The sequence below is a fragment of the Rhinolophus hipposideros genome (assembly GCF_964194185.1).
Source record: "Rhinolophus hipposideros genome assembly, chromosome: 17".
Taxonomy (NCBI): domain Eukaryota; kingdom Metazoa; phylum Chordata; class Mammalia; order Chiroptera; family Rhinolophidae; genus Rhinolophus; species Rhinolophus hipposideros.
Genome location: NC_138063.1, coordinates 50258375 through 50274648, shown reverse-complemented (window position 1 = coordinate 50274648; position 16274 = coordinate 50258375). Strand labels below are relative to the sequence as shown.

General features: G+C 40.8%; 1 protein-coding gene across 8 annotated transcripts in view; it reads right to left on the bottom strand.

Moving 5' to 3' along the window:
• Positions 1-16274, bottom strand: part of PTPRM (protein tyrosine phosphatase receptor type M) — an 824073-nt gene that overhangs the window by 97588 nt on the left and 710211 nt on the right. The gene's annotated exons all lie outside the window — the stretch shown is intronic.

The window sequence follows — 16274 nt, the reverse complement described above, 5'->3', positions numbered from 1 at the left end:
TTTCCTTGAAAATCTGTATTTTAAAAATGAAAGTTCAGGGGTTTTCCAATGTAAGGACAGTTTTCCTGTAAGGGGTTTTCCTGTAAGGGGTTTTCCTGTTTTGCTCACTGCTCTACCCCTGACCCCCAGATTAGTGCCTGGAACATAGTTAATTTCCCCTAAAACATTTTTTAAGTGAATAAAAAGTGCACCTTTTGTTTTTTTGAAAAAATACATGCTTTAAAAGTTATTTTCCTGAATTAATGCTATTTTTAACAGAGGAACTCTTTCTTTCAATTAAAACTTATGCTCAAGCCCAATATTCAGAACAGATAAAAGCCAGCAGCTCTGAAAGGGAAGCACCTAAGGTTTCTGAGAGGTGGCACGAGAGAAACTTTGCAAAACTTAATTTCCAAAGGTGCTGGAGCAGTGGGAGGTTCTGGAGTAGTAGAAGATCCTGCCTCTAAACTGTGAACTCTCCTAAACATCGGTTACTGGGTGAGAAACAATATTCCCAGTTTCAGGCAAGAGCCAGGAGGTCTGCAGGTGACAGACCATTTTATCCATCATCACTGGAGGGAATACTGATTTGGACTTGTTCCTTGCCTTGACATGCTAATGGGCGAAAGTCAGCATTTCATACTGGTTCCTCAAGTTCAACTCTGTGGGATAAATGTTCTGTTTGCTTTCAACAGTGTGGTAGAAGGAAAATGTGTATGTTTCTACCCTTTCTTCATAGATGGGATTTTTCACTTCAGTTCCTGGCAGATAGTCATATTATTTCATGATCAGAGACTTACAATTAGTCGGGGAACAATAAATTCATCTGGAATGTGGTGACAAAGGGGGCCAAAGAGAAAAACGTGCAGAAAGCCGTGTCTTCCTGCCCTGCTCAAAAGATAATATGGGTAGTGGTTATGTGTGTGAGCTCCGGCGTCGGGTGTGAATGTTAGAATCCTCCACGTGTGATTCTGGGCACGTTGTTTAATCTCTCTGTGTTTTAGTTCCCTTATCTATGAAATGGGGATTAACAGTGTCTACCTCATGGGATTATTGTGAGCATTAAAGTAAAACAAAAAGAGATTAGATAAAAACCCAGTATGTAGTAAGTGATGGATAAATATTGGTTGCTGCTTTTATCATGCGCTGTGTAATAGACATCCACATTTTTCTTCTCACTATCTTTATAGTTGATGCCTAAACAGATGATAGCAACGCAGGAATGGGCCCATATGCAGTCAGGATTTTTCCTCATGGTGACCTGTTTAAGGACTATTTTACTAGAATACATTTTACTTAAAACCTGAGGCTCCCTGTCCATAGTTTGTTTGTGCTGTGGTGGGGGAGGTGAGACAGTGGGGCATAGGGTATGTATGGATTGTTATGGCTTTTGTATTTGTTAGGAGGATCAGTGCTCACACACAGCATCTTCAGAGAGGAGCTACAAGCAATTCCGCTGGTAAAGCCACTTGCGCCTCCGGAATGAAGGATGCTACCATAGAACTGAATCATGGCCATTCTATACACATCAGACTTTTACTCAGCTCCTCTGGAGGGAGATTAGGTTTACCTTCCTGTACTCCTTGACTTTCCCTGGGCAGTTTTTTAAAAGGCAGGCACCACATTAGAGCCTCCCAATCTTTAGAAGCAAGGCTGTCTTAGGATCTATTGCACCTTCTTGTCAGAATCCCCCCGCTTTCACAGTTTATTTCTGTTAGACCCTCAGGATAAATATCGCCCATTCCCCATGATTTACCACCTTTGGGCCTCTTAAATTGTTCAGAAATGTTCCCATTAGGGACTTCTATCTCTGACAAGACTGCACTCTCATATTCCATAAACAGAGCCTTTGAAATAGAGTTTCCCATCATCTCCTACCATTCAGCCGATTACTTCCCTCAAATTTTTAAGTTGGCTGCTACTTCTCCAAATTTAACTGCTCCAGTCCCCTCATGATGGAGCAAGACGCGTGTATAGCATATTTCCTGAGCAGACTGAGATTGTTTTATTTTTTCTTATGTGCATGGTAGTATCTTTCCTTTGTTGTAAAGTTGATTCTACTAGACTGTGACCTCTTACAGTCAGAGACCATATAGTGCTCATTCTGAATATCCCTAAGAGCACCTTTCATCAAGGCCATAGGGTCCAACTCCAGAGGCTCCATTCACAGCACAGCCTGCACTGCCATCTGCAGCGGTCCTGCCTAAACACAGCAAGTGTGCACAAAGTATTTAACACTTCACACTAGTAAATACGGTGTCATGAGAGTCACTGTCTCAGTGGAAGAAGTGGCACGTAGTGATCAGGTGAGGGTCACTGGGGCTTTCCAGGGTGTTGGCAATGGTCCTGTTGCAGACTTGATTAGTGGTTTTATGAATGCTTTACAGCAATCTATTAAACTGAATATGGATGTTTTATGCCCTTTCTGTACCTATATTTCACTGTCTAAAAATAAAAGAGTCCACCCTGAGGACATTATGCTAAGTGAAGTAAGCCAGACATAAAAGAACAAGTACAAGTATGATCCCTATATGAAGTATCTAGAGTAATTAGATTCATAGAGACAGAAAGTAAAATGATGGGTGCCAAGGGCTGGGATGAGAGGAATAGTGAGTTGTTGTTTAATAGGTACAGAGTTTCAGTTTGGGAAGATGAAAAACTTCTGGAATGGTGGTGGTGGTTTCACAACAGGTAAATGTAGTTAATGCCACTGAACTGTACACCTAAAAATGCTTACAATAGTAAATTTTATGTTACATGTATTTTTACCACAATTTAAAAACAAAAAGAGAGTCCACTTTCTCCATCTCTCCCTGTAGGCTACCTCTTCATATTCTACTCTAACTTCAGCTATCCTAGGAAATAGCACTTTCAAAGGTGGGAAGGGGAGAGGATTTCTGGTCAAGATGATAGAGTAGGTAAACACTATACTCATCTCCTCTCAGGACCACCTCAATTACAACTAAACTACAGAACCACCATCATTGACAACTGCCTGAAGTCTAGTTGAACTGAAACCTTATAACTACGGACATAGAAAATAAATCACCTTGAGACTGGCAGTAGAAGCAGAGATGTGGAAGGTGCTGGTCCCACACCCACATATGACCATTAAAAATCAGGAGGGATATATGGGTTGCAGAGGTCCCCCCACCCAAAGGAGCAAGGGGTCCCAGCTCCCCAGCCTAGGATTCCAGTGTCGGAGAGAGAAGTACCCATAACGTCTGGCTGTGAACATTGTGGAGATTGTGGCTGAGTGAGCTGGAGGGTGCCTGCAGTCCCAGGAGTTCTTCTTAAAGGGGCTGCACATGGAATTATTTGCTTACGAACTCACTTGCTCTGAGCTCCAGCACAGGGAAAGCAGCTTGAAAGGTATCAGGAACATACGAGGAGAAACTGAATTGTCTAGCTTCAGGGTGAGGTTGGGAGGGGCAGCTTTCTCCTGGAGGAATGAGCTGGAAGAAGTCATTGTTTCTTTGTTGAGCCCTCCCCATCCCAGGGTGAAGACCCAGGCAGGCACCATATCTGAGTCTCAATCACTGGCTAACATTGTCAGCCCCACCCTAGTGTTTCCCTGAGACTCTGTCCCACCCAACTAGCAGGCACACCCAAAGCGCTTCCAGTGGCTTTTTGGTACAAACATTCTGTCTTAGCTCATGATGCAGACTTTCCTAAGATCTCCCAAATATTTATAAAACCCAAACAAGTAGCATCTGGCTTTGGTGTGTCCCAAAACCTCTGGTTGAGCAGCCCTAAGCTCAACACTAGTGACAGCTGGCCGGAGTTCACAGATTGGCCTCTCGAGGAACCACCCAGACCAATGTGGGCAGCAGCCATGTGCAGATTGCTCTGTGGCTCATACCAGGTGGCCTCAGGCAGGGCATAAGTTGTGGCTAAACTTGACCTGCAGTGGGCCCCTCCCAGGAGGTCCCAGGACTGCCACACTTGGTGGCCAGCTTTGGACCAAGCTGGAGCATCATCTGCTGCCTCCAAGGATGACACACCCAAAGGGCACACAGGGCAGGCACCAGATCTCCACTAAAGTGAATCCTGTTTTTTAGGGTCAGCCCTTGCACCATAGCTCCTCTACTGTAGTCATGGCCAGTCCTTACAACCCATCAGCCTGATGGTCAGTCCCTCCCATTGACATGCAAAAAGCAACCAAGGCTCAACTACAACAGGAAAGCACACACAACCCACACAAGGGACACACCTGGCACACCCAGCTCTGGAGACCAGGGAGAATGCACCATTAGGTCCCATAAAGCCACTCTATGAAGACTGGGAGGCATAGCAGCCTTACCTAATACATAGAAACAAACACAGGGAGGCAGCCAAAATGGGGACACAAAGAAACATGTCCCAAAGACAATGAAAAAACAAAACTCCAGAAAAAGAGCTAAACAAAATGGCGACAAGCAATCTACCAGATGCAGAGTTCCAAACACTGATTATAAGGATGATCAATGATCTCAGGGAGAATTTCAATAAAGAGATGGGAAGCTAAAATTGGAGATAGAAAACAATAAAAAAAAAGAATGAGAATGAAATGAAGAATACAAAAACTGAAATGAAGAATACATTAGAGGGAATCAACAGTAGATTAGATGAAGCAGAGGACAGATCAGCAATTTAGAAGATAAGGTAGCAGAAAACACCAAATCAGAACAGCAAGAAGAAAAAATACAAACAAATGAGGATAGTTTAAGGGGCCTCTGGGACAACATGAAGCATACCAACATTCTCATCATAGGGGTACTAGAAGAAGATAAAGAGCAAGGAATTGAAAACCTATTTGAAGAAATAATGACAGACAACTTCCCTAACTTGGTGAAGGAAATAGACATACAAGGCCAGGTAGCACAGAGAGTCCCAAAGAAGATGAACTCAAACAGGCCCATATCAAGACACATCATAATAAAAATGCCAAAGATTAAAGACAAAGAATCTTGAAAGCAACAAGAGAAAAGCAGTTAGTTTCTTACAAGGGAGTGTCCATAAGACTGTCAGCTGATTTCTCACCAGAAACTTCGCAGGCCAGATAATATTGGCAGAAAATATTCAAAATGATGAAAAGCAAGGACCCACAACCAAAATTACTCTACCTAGCAAAGCTATCATTTAGAATTGAAAAACAGATGAAGAGCTTCCCAGACAAGAAAAAGCTAAAGGAGTTCATCAGCATCAAGCCGGTATTACAAGGAATGTTAGAAGGACTTCTTTAAGGTGAAAAAAAAAGATAAAAATATGAATAATAAAATGGCAATAACTACACATCTCTCAATAATTACTTTAAATGTAAATGGAGTAAATGCTCCAATCAGAAGATAGGGTGGATGAACCGATAAGCAAACAAAATCCTTACATATGTGGCCTATAAGAGATTTACTTCAGATCTAAAGGCACACACAGACTGAAAATAAAGGGATGGGTAAAATATACATAATGAAAAGGGAAACAAACAAACACACAAACAAAAATCTGAGGTAGCAATACTCATGCCAGACAAAGTAGACTTTAAAACAAAGGCTATAAGAGTCAAAGAAGGACCCAGTAATCTCATTTCTGGGTATTTATCCAAAGAAACTCAAAATGCTACTTCAAGAGGACATGTGCATCTATAGGTTCGTTGGAGCATTGTTTGTAATGGCCAAGATGTGGAGGCAGCCTGGGTATCCACTTATAGATGAATGGATAAAGAGGAGGTGATACATATATAAAATGGAATATTCCTCAGCCATGGATAGGAATGGGTTCTTGCCATCTGTGGCTGCATAGATAGACCTACAGGGTAATGTGCTAAGTGGAGTGTATCAGACAGAGAAAGACAGATGCAATGTGATTTCGTTTATATGTAGAATCTCAAGAACAAAATATACAAACAAAAAAGAAATAATCATAGATACAGAGAACATTTTGATGGTTGCCAGTTGGTTGGGTGGGTGGGGGTGAGTAAAAAAGAGGAAGGACTTAAGAAGTATAAATTGGTCGTTACACAGTAGTCATGGGGATGCAGGGTGTAGCATAAGGAATATAGTCAATAATATTTCAATAACTATGTATGGTGTCAGATAGGTACTAGATTTATTGGGATGATAGATGGGAGGGGGTTTTGGGGACAGGGTGAAAAAGGTGAAGGGATCAAGAAGTACAAATTGGTAGTTATAAAACAATCATGGGGATGTAAAGTAAAGCATAGGGAATATAGTCAATAATATGGTAATAACTATGTATAGTGCCAAGTGGGTACTAGAGTAGTCAGGAGGATAACTTCTTAAATTATATAAAAGTCTAACCACTCTGCTGTACACCTGAAATTAATATCATGTTGAATGTCAAAATAAATACATAAATAACGTGTAAAACAAAATGTGAGAAGGGCATCTGATGGACTTGCAGTGTGAGAGCCCTGGGGAGTTCCTCTCTGGGCAGCCTCTCCTGAGAAGGGCTGGTTCCCTTTCCCTGGTAATGACTCTAGAGTTTGCTACTAGAGGACAACTGTCCTACATTATTTATGTGTACTTAGCAGATATATTTAAGAATCACTGACATGAGGTTTATGAGGTATTTTTTTCTTTCAGTGATAAAATAAATGAGTATTGATAAGTTAATGTACTAAAGGCAGGGAGGTAGAGATTTTAGCGCTGCAAATGGGTAAGTCTTTTGGAGGAGGAGTCAGCTGTGCAGGAAAACACAGGAACATGAGTTTCGTCCATGGAGAGGAGGCTGGTCATTGCGTGCCTGTCCTTTTGGTGAAATGGGTCAACACTGACAAGTTAATCCTCGGCCTTCTGGAAGGCCAACGTGAAAACCATCCTTTATATACAGCAATAAGATAAATAACAAAGTATCACCATCACGCACATTGAGTCAGAGACAGTAAAAGCGAAAGAAGTGAGATGATGTGTCCCTCTAGCCACAAGAGTCTTCTCTGAATGGCTGCTTGGAAATCTGAGAGTGACTTGGAGATAGAACTGGGATTCTCAGGCATCCTCTGTTAAACCAAGCTCTTAGGTGGCTATAAAAATAATAAATCTAGATTATTGGAGGCAAATAAATCAGCACATGGAAGCTCATTGCCATGTTTTCTTGAACTCTCGTTCACCTTGAATCAGATGCCAATTACGAAGACTAACGTGTCAGTCATTCTTTTAGGAAAACTCAGTTTCTTCTCTTGGGGCACTCTTGAGACTAGTTAGTATCAGACGACTATGAGGAAATGCTAGAAGACATTTCTGGCATGTGGCAAATGGGAGTCACTCAGAGAAAGGGTCTACAGAAGTGCCAACTGCCCTCTGGCTGGGTCCTGTCCTGCTTTTCCTTGGAGACCGACCAGCTGGGAGAGGGCCTTTCTCAGTGCAAGGGATGAAAGGAGGAAAAAATTTGGAGAACTCAACTGTTCAAGTATAAAAATTTGGAAAATCCAATGGGATTTGTGGCTAACAGCAGGTCAATTATTGACCATGAAAGCCAAGAGGTCAAGGACTTGCTGTTTCTGCCAGGTCAGGCTGAAAAGATGTGAGATCTAGAGTGGTAAGTTACCATTCTCGTTTCTCTCCCAATATGGGAGTTTTTTCTAGATTATTGCAAAGCCATTTCATGTTGCTATTGTGTAATAAGTGAAAATAATAGGGCTTTGGTGTCTCTGAGATCCTGATTTGAATGCTGGTGCAGTAGCGAATTCTGAACTTAGACAAACTCTGAATCTTGCTGAGGTTCATCTGTACAGAGGGGTTACCTCTGGGCACCCCCAGGAGGGTTGGGAAGACCAGGTGAGATAATACATGTCAAGCACCTGGAACACAGGACAGGTAGTTCTCATTAGAAAGAAAAAACACTCTTTCAAGGTGAGTAAAAGAGACATCCTTGGAGAAATTTAGCAATTCAAACCACAAAGAGCCCAGAATGTTTGTTTGGGGAACAGGAGAGCAGGGTAGAGCTGAAAACTCTAAGCAGCCACCCTTTGGGGAAGATGAGTTGGAACAAGTTTTAAAGAGAAAACAGGAAAAAGGTTTGGAAACAGGCTGGACACTCCTCCACAGTGCCTACACCTTAAACCCTCGGCATCTATTCGACCACTTCTCTTTTCTGTCCCTATGTCTGTACAGTGTAGCACAGAGGTAAAGACCAGAGGCATCAGAGTCAGAATCCCTGGGTTTGAATTCCAATTCTGTCACTTTCTAGTTGTGTGACTTAGGACAAGTTATTTAACTTCCCTATGCCTCAGTTTCTTCAGTTGTAAAATGGGAATAAAAGTAGTGTCTGCTTTTAGTTTTTGTGAAGATTAAGTGAGTTAACATTACTAATGCATTGTAAGAGTCTGGTACATAGTAAGAACTAAGTAAAAGTGAATTGTCACTTGTATTGTTACTGCCAGTGACTTCATTCAAAACCAGATAATTTTTCATGACTATTTCAGTTTTGCCTCCAGTTTCCTCCCTCTGTAGTGAATCCATGCTGAAAGTTGCTTTTCTAAAACACAATTTATTCTATCCTCACCTAGTTTAACCATCTAATGATATCAATGGGGCACTGACCTACAGTGGTCTTATAAAACAATGGAATATGATACAATCATTAAAAAGGATTACCACACTTTTCATTTCTTTACCTGGAAAGAATGCTGTAACATATTGTAGAATGAAGTAGAACAGGGTACAAAGTGGCATGTCTCATAAGAATCTATTTATATGAAATAATCTATGTATTTGTATGTGTGTGGGAATGCGTGGTGGGATAACTGAAAGAATGGGGTTTCTGCTGGGTGGTAAATTTTGGAGTGATATTTACTTTCATTGTTATGATTTTACGTACTACTTCAATTGTCTATACAGTTTACACTGTTTTTATCATCACAAAGAAAACAATAAACCTATCTTTATTTTAAAAAATAAAGCTGACAACTTCAAGGCATAGAACAAAAAGAGATTTGAAGGAAGCAGAAAAATAATGTTAGCAGGGGTTGAATTTTGTTGGTAAGGTTCTGGGCAATTTTCCCCAACTTTTCATTACTGCACAAATTTTCTTTAATGTGTATGAATTGCTTTTATAATTGGGAAGAAAAGAAACCTGTTTAGCCATGGATGACTGGTTTATGATGAAAATCCAACTAAAATTTATATTATGATCACAACTCAATGTTACCCCATCAAGAAAGGTAACAAACTGACATTTTGAGAAACTCAATCTACAGAAAGCCTTGTTGCCATTTCCTCCCATTTCTAAAAAAAAAAAAAAAAAAAGACAGAAAAGCCTTTACTACATGAAATAGCGTGAGAATAATATTTTTGGATAAGAGACAGGCACATAAAGACTTGGCATAAAGCATAAAAAATCTTTGCTCACTGTGAAAAATTATAATCTGCTGGTACTTTTCCCCATGTTTGTATATGTGTATGCATGCATGTACTCATGTATGAGTATGTATGTATTTATGTGCAGGAATGCATGTATGTATTCATGCATGTGTGTGTGTGTATGCATTCATGTATACCAGCATTCACACATCAGAGGTGGGTAATTAGGGATTTAAGCATGTCTCTATGTTCCAAATTCCTAAAACATGTTACTTATGCTCTTTTCATCAAATAACATTATGTTGAACATACTGCTAAGAAGCTTCAAATATTTTAACACTTTCATATTAAACACAATGGATATGGGTAAAAGGCTTGCTTGCATGTGATTAGATATTACTACAGCAGCATAAGTAGAGTATGTCATTGATAATCTTTCACCTCCAATCAATTCTATCTTTCTGCTAAATATTGATGACATATTTAATTGGAATCACAATGATCTAAGCAACATTTGCCCTTTGAGACGAGACTTGAAATTACTTTTAATTACAATTGATCTGCAAATAAAAGCTTTGCTCCTCCTGTGGTTACATTCTTGCCGCTGCACTGGTTTCCTGGTACAAGATGCTGAAGAGCCAAGTTAACTGTTGGTAAGTGCTGGGCATCCTACCCCTCGGTGATTCCTCCTCATAAATGGTGTCCCTGTTTGTGCACACCTGGAGCTCAGGCTACTCAGTTTCTGAGCATGAAAAAAATAAGAAACCTTTGAGTGTACTGGTGGGTGGCTCCGTGTTAAGTTTGCTCTGTTGTTAGTTTTATTATTATTATTTTTTTTAAAATTTATTTATTAGGGTGACAATTGTTAATGAAATTACATAATTTCAGGTGTACAATTCCGTATTACATCATCTGTAAATCCCATTGTGTGTTCACCACCCAGGGTCAGTTCTTCCATCACCATATATTTTATCCCCCTTACCCTCATCTCCCTCCCCCCACGCCCCTTACCCTCTGGTAACCACTAAACTATTGTCTGTGTCTATCAGTTTTTGTTTCTCATTTGTTTGTCTTGTTTTTGGTTTATATACCACATATCAGTGAAATCATAGGGTTCTCTGCTTTTTCTGTCTGACTTATTTCGCTTAGCATTATACTCTCAAGATCCATCCATGTTGTCACAAATGTTCCTATATCATCTTTCCTTAACACCGAATAGTATTCCATTGTGTATATATACCATAACTTCTTTATCCATTCATCTATCGAAGGACATTTTGGTTGTTTCCATGTCTTGGCCACCGTAAACAAAGCAGCAATGAACATTGGAGCACACGTGTCTTTATGTATAAATGATTTCAAATTCTTTGGGTAGATACCCAGGAGAGGGATTGCTGGGTCATATGGTAACTCTATTTGTAATTTTTTGAGGAACCTCCACACTGCCTTCCATAGCGGCTGCACCAGTCTGCATTCCTACCAACAGTGTATGAGGGTTCCTTTTTCTCCACAGCCTCTCCAACACTTGTTGCTATTTGTCTTGTTGATGATAGAAATTCTGACTGGGGTGAGGTGATATCTCATTGTGGGTTTTATTTGCATTTCTCTGATGATTAGCGATGTTGAGCATTTTTTCATATGTCTATTTGCCATTTGTATGTCCTCTTTGGAGAAATGTCTCTTCAGGTCCTCTGCCCATTTTTCAATTGGGTTGTTTGTTTTTTTGTTGTTGAGTTTCATGAGTTCCTTGTATATTTTGGATATTAGACCCTTATCAGAGGAACTGTTTGCAAAAATCTTCTCCCATTCAGTCGGTTGCCTCTTTATTTTGTCGATGGTTTTCTTTTGCTGTGCAGAAACTTTTAATTTTCATATAGTCCCATTTGTTTATTTTAGCTTTTACTTCCATTGCCTTTGGAGTCAAATTTATAAAATGCTCTTTGAACCCAAGGTCCATAAGTTTAGTACCTATGTTTTCTTTAATGCAGTTTATTGTGTCAGGTCTTATGCTTAAGTCTTTGATCCATTTTGAATTAATTTTGGTACATGGTGACAGATAGCAGTCCAGTTTCATCCTTTTGCACGTGGCTATCCAATTCTCCCAGCACCATTTATTGAAGAGGCTGTCTTTCCTCCATTGCATGTTTTTAGCTTCTTTGTCAAAAATTATCTGTCCATATTTATATGGTTTTATTTCTGGGTTCTCAATTCTATTCCATTGGTCTATGTGTCTGTTTTTCTGCCAATATCATGCTGTTTTGATTATTGTAGCCCTGTAGTACAAGCTAAAGTCAGGCAGTGTGATACCTCCAGCATTGTTCTTTTTTCTTAAGATTGCTTTGGCTATTCGGGGTCTTTTGTGGTTCCAAACAAATCTGATGATTTTTTGTTTTATTTCTTAAAAAATGCCATTGGGATTTTGATGGGGATTGCATTAAATCTGTATATTGCTTTGGGTAATATGGCCATTTTAACTATGTTGATTCTTCCAATCCATGAGCATGGAATGTCTTTCCATTTCTTTGTGTCTTCTTCAATTTCTTTCAAAAATGTCTTATAGTTTTCAGCATATAAATCCTTCACATCCTTGGTTAAGTTTATTCCTAGGTATTTTATTCTTTTTGCTGCAATTGCAAAGGAAATTGTTTTTTGTATTTCTTTTTCTGAGACTTCATTGTTAGTATATAGGAATGCAATGGACTTTGTATGTTGATTTTGTAGCCAGCAACTTTATTGTGTTGGTTGATTGCTTCTAATAGCTTTTTGGTGGAGTCTTTACGGTTTTCTATATACAACATCATGTCATCTGCAGAGAGTGATATTTTAACTTCTTCATTCCCAATTTGGATGCCTTTTATTTCTTTCTCTTGCCTGATGGCTCTGGCAAGGACTTCCAACACTATGTTGAAAAGCAGAGGTGATAGGGGACAGCCCTGTCGTGTTCCTGAACGTAGAGCAAAGGGCTTCAGTTTTTGACCATTAATTATGAGATTAGCTGAGGGCTTGTCATATATGGCCTTTATTATATTAAGGTATTTTCCTTCTATACCTATTTTATTGAGTGTTTTAATCATAAATGGATGTTGTATCTTGTCAAATGCTTTTTCTGCATCAATTGATATAATCATATGATTTAGTTTTATGTATTACTTACTCTTTCCTTGTTCCTTTGTTTTACTTAGACCCTCTGTCAGAGAGTCTTAACTCTTTATTCTTCAGAATCCTGGCAGGACCCCCGACTTTCAAAGTTTTACTTGATTCTTTTCTAGATTTACTCTTTGCCTTCCTAAACATGGTGCGTTGATGTTTCTTCCCTACTCCCATCCACCTGCATTTTAATGCCAGAAGCTCTCCAGGAAGACCATTCTTATCTAGTTAAACTCCCTCACCCCTCCTCCCTTCAGTGCCTTAATACCTCAGCCAGATATGACAGTGGTAGATTCCTCAAAAGTGACACTGTTGGAGTGGCTCAATTGGCAGAGGGAAGCACATTGCTATAAAACAAATCCTTTTGAAGTCTTCATTCAGCAGGGTCCAAGATTGGATTATTGGCTAAAAGTACCGGGTAGCACCGACTGGGTCACAGGTTTCACTCTCCTCTTAGTTCCCTCACTATTAGCTGGGAAAATGGAGTAGGAGGGCATAGGTAACCCAATCAAGATGAACACCAAAGCTCAGAAGGGACCCCGTCTTCCTGTTCCTAAAGTTGTCTGTCCTCATTGCCATGTCCTCACTGACGCCTCCTCACCCCTCACCGATGCCATTCAATGCAGCTCTTGCTAAGTTCAGGAATAATTCTCATGGTGCTCTGTCAGTTTCTCCGCTGTACTAGATTTGCCAGCAGGACACTATTGACATGCCCTTTTCTCCAGAACAGCGCTCCCTTGTACGTGTACGTCTCGGAAATTCCCATATTAAAACCCTTCCAGGCTGGGTCCTAGGCTCTGGATGCCCTCTGTGCTTTCTCTGCACCTCTGCACATAATCTTACCACACCAATGGCTTCAACCACCACCTATATGCCCTGAGATTAACTAACTTGTATTTGACCCAGACCCCTCTCTCTGGGGTTCCAAAGCAATCTATATAACTGCCTACTTGACATCTCATTTGAATGTTTCAAAGGCATGTCAGTATGTCTCCAGATTCAACTCATAAGCTTTCCCTATTACCACGAACCTCACCCCAACCTCTGAGCTCCCCTCTGAATCTGATTCCATTTCAAGGTTACCCATCTGAGTCAACGGTCTGTCCTTCCAACTGTCCATCCACCCACCCAGCCACCCATCCTCCTGCAAGTCAGAAACATGGGAGTCACCTGACTCTTGACTTCCTTACCCCACATTCTGTCCATTCAGTTTGGCCAATTATGTCTCTTGAATCCATCTACTTCTGTTCTTTATAGTCTACATTATCATTGCGTCTCACCTGGGCTACTGAGAGACTCTTTTAAGTAGTGTCTCCTTCCAATTAACGTTTTACTTTACAGTTAGATTAAATTTTCCAAAGGCAAATTTAATTAACAACCGTCACCCCCTCTCCTCAAAAAACCGTTTTATGAGGTTTCCCTTGTTCTTATAATAAAGACCAATATCCTTAATCTTCCCTAGAAGCCCTGCAGATCTGACTTCAACTCCCCCCCACCTCCGCCAACCTCCCCTTCCCAGCTCTGCCCACTTGGCCTTCCATCAGTTCCTCAAACTTAAGGGTGTCCTCATGTGAAGGGTCTGTTCACAATGGAAGTGGCCCTCTATTTCATGTCCTCAGGGAAGCCTCCCACACCTCCTGAATATGCGAACCCCCACATTATGGGGTTTCACAGTGCCATGTACCTCTTCTTTGTGGCCCTTAATTTTATTTCACTTATTTGTATAATTATTTAGTTCATTTGTACAATCATTTAATTCTCTCCTCCCACCCACAGGAAATGCCAATTCCCTGAGAGTAGGGACTGTATCTGTTTTGGCTCACTGTGGTCACCCCAGTGTTTTCACATTTCTCACCTCTTCCTTTAGTCACGCTCACTCTGCTCCAGTGACGTGGCTCCTTGTTGACTCCAAGATCACGTTGACGCAGGGTCAGAGCCCTCATGGCCTCTGCCTGCACCCAGCCCCCTTCCTCACCTGTGTCACGTCCGGCTTGCATCTTATCCTGTCAGGGAACCCTTCCTTGACCACAGTTTAAAAGCTGCAACCTTTGCCCCACCCATCTCTCTTCTCTGTCTCTGCTATATTTCTGTTACAAGCCTCACTTTCTAACATACATATTGTACAGTTTACTTAGCGGTCTTTCTCTGTCAGCCTCACACACATGTTAAGTGTTATGTGGGCAAAGAATTCTGTTTTGTTCCCTGATCTCTGTCTGAAACCCTGGTATGTAATGGCACTCAGTATATATCTACTGAAAGAACTCCTTCAGCTTGGCATGGAGGCTGGTACATGTCAGACACATACATCTTTGTCACCTGAACCACAGAAAGCAGGGAGGAACCTGGGAAGGGTCTGCAGATTCTGGCTATTATCTCCAAATGCCTGCCCTCCCCCCTGCCCTCCGCCTTCCAAAGGACCCCAGGATGTAAGGGGCTGCCGTTAGTCAGGAGATTTGGTATATGTAAGCACAGAGTTAATTATATACATAGGAACTGCTGAGAGTATCAGGAGGGCTATGTTTGTGTGTGTGTGGTGAACTGGGCATTAGTTTATATTTGGAAAAGGCTAGCTCAGCAACTTTGTAGTGTAAATAAGGAAAAAGTTTAACTTACTTAAGAGCAAAAGCCAATAAACAGTTTTCAAGCACCATTAAAAGTATTTTACATGCAAACACTATTGCAAAACAACAAATGTGATCATTACAAGCACTTCTTATGTTCTCTGAAAAGCACTAACAAGAATCTCTAAGATATGTTGGCTGAATCCCCCTGCCATTGCTCATCCTATAATAGTCAGTGGTGTTATTCCCAAGGCTTGGACGCTACGAAGCAGGATTCCCAGTCCATGGAACCATCTATCCACGATTCCACACTTTTTAGGGGGGTGGGGAGGGAAGATGGTAATACTCTTTTCTATGCCTATAAAGAAACAGCCGATATAGGTGTATACGTAAGCTTGATTCAGGTAAGTACCTTTATTCTTTTTACTCCTCGAAATCTTCCACAACTCTAACAACAGATTTATTTTTACTGCCGTAACTAAAGACACATAGTCTCAGAGGAAGCAGTTCCAAGTGCCGATTCAGCGTGCAAGGTCTAACACGAAGACAGGGCAAGGCGGGCGCCGGAGGCCGGCTACGTAAGCCAGCACTAGTGGTACTTCTGCAGCCCACGTGTCGTATCAACTCAGCCTAGTTAGCCGAGTAGCATCTACGGATTTGGATGCCTGATTTGAAAAGCAGTAAGAATACTTTGGCAGGTGGACCAGATGTCTCAGGACATGCCAGCATCAAGCCTTATACAGAATCATGTAAATAACCACAGACAACTGTAGGGGGGTGTTAGAGAACAAACAAGAGGAAAAGAACCATTTGCCACCAAATGGATAATCCTGGAAGGCATTATGCTAAGTGAGATAAGATAGACATGGAAAGAAAAACAAACAAACAAAAAACAACTGCATGGTCTCACTTATATGTGAAATCTAAAGAAGTCAAATATATAGAAGCAGGGACTAAAACAGTGGTTACCAAGGTTGGGGAGGTGGGAAAATGGGGAGATGTTGGTCAAAGGGTACAAAGTTGCAGTTATGTGGGATGGATAAGTCTAGAGATCTAATGTACAACATGATGACTATGGTTAATACCCTGTGTTTCCCCGAAAATAAGACCTAACTGGAAAATAAGCCCTAGCATGATTTTTCAGGATGACCTCCCCTGAACATAAGCCCCAATGCGTCTTTTGGAGCAAAACTTAATATAAGACCTGGTCTTATTTTCGGAGAAACATGGTAATACTGTACTGAATACTGGAAACATGCTAAGCAAGATTTCAGGCGCTCTCACCACCACA